The sequence below is a fragment of the Camelina sativa genome, chromosome 7, assembly GCF_000633955.1.
Source record: "Camelina sativa cultivar DH55 chromosome 7, Cs, whole genome shotgun sequence".
Classification (NCBI taxonomy): Eukaryota; Viridiplantae; Streptophyta; class Magnoliopsida; order Brassicales; family Brassicaceae; genus Camelina; species Camelina sativa.
The window spans coordinates 21,814,219-21,820,598 of NC_025691.1; positions in this window are offsets into that span (position 1 = coordinate 21,814,219).

The window sequence follows — 6,380 nt, forward strand, 5'->3', positions numbered from 1 at the left end:
GCCAAAGTGTGNCAGCGGCCACCACCATCAGCCAAAGTGTGCCCGGGCATCCCAATCGGCCATCTCAATCGGTCAAAGCATGGCCGTGTGAGACCATCACCAAACTTGTTTTAGTTTTGATCCGGGTTTGACCCGGTTTGAACTGGGTTGACCCGGCTCCCTTTTATTTTGCTATAAATACTCTAACCCTATTAAGGTATTAAGGGGAGACTTATCTCTTATCTCTTATTTTTGGTTTATCTTTTGTTTATCTCTTGTTTAGCAGCCACTTAGGATTCTTAAGCTTATTTACTCTTGGTTTGTTGAATGATGGAGTACTTCTAAGTTTTTTAATAGCAATTTCTCTTTCAACTCTCTTAATCTATAATCTCTTATTATGATTTCACAAAGATCAAACTATTTCCTTTGTGTGATCATGATGATGAGTGAGTAGATCATTAGAACTTTGGGCTAGGTAGATTAGGGAGATATATGATTGATCTTTGATGTCTAGAGCCTTATTTATGTGTTTCCTATCTTGTTTAGTGTTAATAATGCTGGAAAGCCTTGATCAAGCTTGAATCTAGACATTAGGATTTCCATTGCCCAGAAGGTGTTTGATGAAATTCCTGAACCAAACTATTCAAGGGCTTTGCACTCCTAGCCAATGGAAATTGATGATTAGGATGCTTAGTGGTATTAAGACTTGTTCTTAATGCATGCTAGCTTTGTGATTGCCTTTGGAAAAAGTTGATTATCACTTGATTAGCATAGGAATCTCTACCATGGAAATGGATTGATTTGCATTAGTGTTCTTAGCCATAGGATTGTTCTTGATTGTTGCCTGGACATCTAGGATTGGTTAGCTATCTCCCAAGTCAATTACCTTGCCCAAGGTTTACTTGTTTAATCTTGATTCAAAGTTTGTTATTAGTTGTGTTCTGTTTCTTTTCTTTAATTTGTTTGCTAGTTAAGATTGTTACAACAAAACCAATTCTTTTTAAGAATAGATTAAACAACTTTGTGTATTCTTAGTAAGTTGATTAATGCAGATTGCGGATTGATAATTTAATTGACTGAAATATACTACGTCACAGAGCAAATTAGAACTTTAACACGATGATTCATATCTATCGCAATCTAGCTAGTCTTAAGACAAAGGATATATATAATAATTAAGGTTTAGAATATTATGAACACATGCTTTGAACAAGTACAGTCCTCGAGTTAGAATTTCAGGTAGCGGGGTTTCCGCTTAAACCACATGCTAATTTCAGAGGTTTGTTTTAAAATGTAGATTAGGGTGTTAATTTTGTTGCCAGTATTGCTTAGTTGTAAGCTATTTAGTTTTTTTTTTTTTTAATTATCACCACAAAAGTATAATAATGGATGCTCCGATATATTAATGACAGCAAATTGCAAATTCTAGCATTTTCGGCCTTATGACGTTACCAGAGTTATCTTGCTACAAAACTTTGATTTGAAAACACAGGTTTCTATAAGAAGACAGCAACATTTTATTTGTTTTCCTTAATATATGTTACTAATTAAACGGCAAAATTATCTTAATTTTTTAAAAGTTTAAACCCATTTCTTGATATGAATTGAAAATTGATAGGTCATTGGTGCGTATATACGAAATTTTTATCGTAAGAAGATTTTTGGAAAAAAAAAATGGTCAAAACCTATCAGACTAGTGTAAAACTTGACTTTTAGCAGATCATTTCACTATTTTACAAAGTGCAGTATGACCAACAGAAAAGCATATAGTCAGACTCGATAAATAAATAATTAATTGTAAACATATGCGTGCCATAATCCGACGAAGATATGGCCAGGGCATCAAGAATCATGTACGAACATGTATTAATTAACTTAAATAATTAAGTCCGTTGTACTAATAAGGACATGCAAAAATTGTAGAAGAGCGTGCATCTAACTACATTACGACAAAGGAAAACTTGCGACGTGTTATTTGAGTTTGTCCCTAGATTATTTTTTAGTTAAATCATACTAGTATATAATTTAATTCAAGTTGGACAAGAATCTGATAAAATTGCATTATAATCACCATATATACCAGAAAGTATTACATTCTCCAAGAAAAAACCTCTTCGTTCCTAGTAAATAAATGTGCATGGAAATTGTATACTATAAATATTAAAACCCCAAAATCATCAGAAAACCAAAATACCGTATGGAATGTCTTGTTGGAAAATAGATTTATTATCGAAAATTTCAAATGTATCAAGCCGATTGAAAACGATATATGAATAATGTATTCACGCTGTCGAGTGACGATATTTACATGTACTGATTACTGAAACAACTGGTTTTGGTACTATGATAGCATGTATTGTATTTTTTGTTGTGCCGTATATTATATTTTGAGAATTTCCAAATAACTTAATTTCCATTTAAATTAAATTAAAATTTGTAAACAATTTCGTTCATGCTTTATCTTTACTCTATTTTCATTTTTTATATATGTGAAAAAATGTAAATAAAAATTACATAAGAGAGTGTAAGGCAGAAGGCATTAATCTTTCTTTGAGATACTTTAAGCCATTTGCTGAAAGAAAAAAACATTTACTTTTAATAGAATCAATAATAACTGAGCATGATTTGATCAAGTATAATGAATCGAAGGATGAGATAAAAGTAAATGGGAAACAAAGACATTGGAAATGGTACTGCTGCAGAAAGCTAGTCAACTTTTTGATCGGAAATAGAGAGAGAGAGGAGAGACGGAGAAAGAGAGAGAGCTTTGGATTGTGTTATCGAAAAGAGAGAAGCCAATGTTTAAGATCAATAGAGAGAGAGAGAGAGAGAGAGAGACGAATCGTGTTGTGAGGTCACATGGCTCAGTCTCGTCACATTCTTGTTTCAATTTTACTTCTTTGACCCTCACCGCCATATCCTTTTTACATAAGCTAAGGTAGACTTCATTTTGTTAAAGAATAGTTTAAATTGATGCTTTGATTTTTTTTTTTGAATTATAAAAAAAAAAACATAACTAGACACTAAATTAAAACGGATTGCAATACAACTTGAAACACTAATACAAAAACAATGAGGTCATATATTGATCAATTAATAATATAACTATATCTAGTGTAACTTCATAAAAAAAAAGTTTGGTGATAAATTTAAAACACACTAAGACAATATATATAATATGAAGTGTTTAAAATATCTAATGCATGCGTCATTATAATATTTTAATATGTGTAAACAATGATTATATGTTGTTTTAGTTCTTTTCTTGCAAGTTTTTTTATGCCACGGGTTTAATTGTGTCGTTGTGTGTCATGATTTTGCATAGGGCTCTTTTAGATCTTATATGTTGGATCGTTTATACATATATTATATGCCGGGATTGATCATTTATCTTTTTTTTGGTCGGACTGATCATTTATCTTAGATGACTAAATGATGATAACAAAATCGATTGTAATAATTCGAATTTTTTTTTTTGGTACTACTTTAGAAATAATTCATACCTCCAAATCGATGGGACAAATCTTTATCAATTGTTTTGATATGAAATTACTCATGCATTGACTGGTATATTATTTTTGGGATTTTTATTGCCAGTACGTACCATTATTATGTACCATGTACCATTACCAAAGTTTTATATGTTGGATCGTTTATGCATATATTATATGCCGGATTGATCATTTATCTTTTTTTGGTCGGACTGATCATTTATCTTAGATGAACAAAAACTATTTTAGAAATAATTCATCCCTCCATATCGTCGGGACAAATCTTTATCAATTGTTTTGACATGAAACTACTCATGCATTGACCAGTATATTAGTTGTATTGCTAGTACCATTATTATGTCATTACCAAAGTTTTAATTCACTTAATCAATACATATTACTCATAAATAACATACTATAAATTAATAGGGTATTCTCGACCGAATTGGTATTTTAAAACCAGCACAAGTAGTTATTTAATTATAAAAATTATTAGAAACTGATTAAAGGTTACTATTTAAAATTTAGATATGAATTAAAAATGAAATTTTAATCGGTATGATTTTTCAGTATAATACTACTAATTTGAATTCAAGCGAGAGGAACTGGCATCTTCTTCTCATTTGATTAAATTTGGTAAATAAAACAACTAATTGATTAATTGGATAGAAAAAATATGTGAGTGGAACAAGTGTTTCTTATACTTTTCTATTAACATTGTTTCAGTATTATCAATATATATATATATATATATATATATATATATATATATAAATTGTAATTGTTTTCGAGTCATAGGACTTATAAAATCAATCTATTTTTTTAGTATGAGATCTAGAAGTCTTTTCCTTATTATTGCTTTATAAGTTAAATTATTACTTGACTTTCTTTTTGTTTTCAAATTAACGTTGCACTAATTCTTGTAAATGCTTCCTTGAAAAAGTATCTAAAGTATTTTGCCGAAATTTACAGTCGATGGACTATTTTTCCTACTATAGTACACCTTTGGATGGTTTCGAATTTGTGGTATCTTTTGTGTCCCAAAAAAAAAAACTATAGGTTACACGGACTTAAAGGAGACAAGAGTATCATAGCCTTAGATTTTATTTTCCACCGTGTTTCTAAATAGGATTCTTGATCAGATGATTTTTTATCTGAGATTTTGTACGTTTTGGATCACATTTAAGTTGTTGTTTCTCTCTATTGGCTCAAGCGACCAACCAACTTTGTTACACAGCAACCCTAAGTCATATCATAGCCATCCAACTCTAATGTCTTCTCTTCCGCATAAAAGTTCGGTCATAATTAATGATACTGTGCTTAATCAGACTAATAGAAAGATGCCACCTAGTTAATAGACAAATTAAGTTGGGCTATCATCTCTTAGTTATCACATATGTCAACATCAAGAATACTTTGTTTAAAACATGACATGATTACATTGATAAAGCATATACCCCACACGCCGAAATGTTTTTCTAATTTTTTTGTCGTGACTTTTTTCTATGACTAATTTTGACCGAGTAAATGGATCGGATGGCAAATGTGAGACGTGTTTAATTCTTATCTCTTTTGGAGGATAGGTTTTTAATTTGAGTAATTGTTTTACGAACATTCGAAACTTAGATAGTCGAGTAATTTTGATGTAACTAAAAAAAATCATATTGCTTTTGTTTTGGAAATGAAAAATAAAACGAAAAAGGAAGTATGTGGCGGCCAGAATTAGGGAGTCGAAAACGGTGAAAAGTTAAGTTTTATATCCCAATTTTTTTCTTAATCAATATGCAAGTAGAGGTTGTTTCAATCCGGGTATATGATTTTAGTGTTGTTTTCGGTTTAGCTAATATATAATATTTCTTGTTATTAAAGACGTTTGAACCAGACATGGTTGAAAGTATATTCTCTTTAGACGAATTTACAGATTTTTAATGTCTTCTAATCTAATCTATTCTTTGAATGTTTTTTTTTAAACTGGCGTTAACAAAAGTTGGTACACCTCCAGTGTTTTAAAAAATGGCACGTATAATTCATATATGTTCTACAGTGAAAAAGTGTTATCGTTTTATGCAGTATAGTGTATTTATACAGAAAAAGAATACAGTAGTTATATACAGATACGAGTGCGGCCCATGTATAAAGTTTCCGTTCATACGAATACGATGAAACATAGTATATTATGAATAATCGAAAAATAAAACAAAAATACTTTGTTGTTTTGTGAAAAAATAAATCGAAAACTAAAAGTGACTACAGTATGATTTTACAAATCAAAACAAGTAGCTAGATTGTACAATTAATTAAGCAAATGTATTCATTTAAAATTAATTTTCACTCTATAAATCGTTAGCTTCCAAGAGTTGTAAAGGCAAATATGCTTTCGGACCCATGCATGGTTTTTGATGTTTTTTACGGTTATTCCATTACGGGTAGGGTTATGTGATAAACGATATGATTTCATAAAAAGAATAAATCAGCGGTCATTGTCTCCGCATGGTTCGGGGAAATATACTCGTATAAATAAGCCTTTAAGATTTCGAATTTAAAAAGCATTGACGTCGGCTGATACATAGAAACAATAAAAAAACAAACTTTGTCATCAAGCTCTCTCCCTCTCTCTCTGTCGATCAATAACGCATTACACACGCACCGTACCGTATAGAAGCAAAATATTATTTGAACACCTAAAAAAGTGATATACAACAGAATTATCATTCCAAACTTTGGGATTAAAAGGGGCAATGAAGCTTTCATTCTCTATTACATTGACTCACATGTGATCATATACGGCGGAAAAAAACATTAAATACATGGCAACGTATAAAGTTGAGACTTAAACATGTTATAATTTTCTCTCTCATCGAACATGAGTGTAACAAGACGAACCCCAAAGCCTGCAAAAACACACAGAAT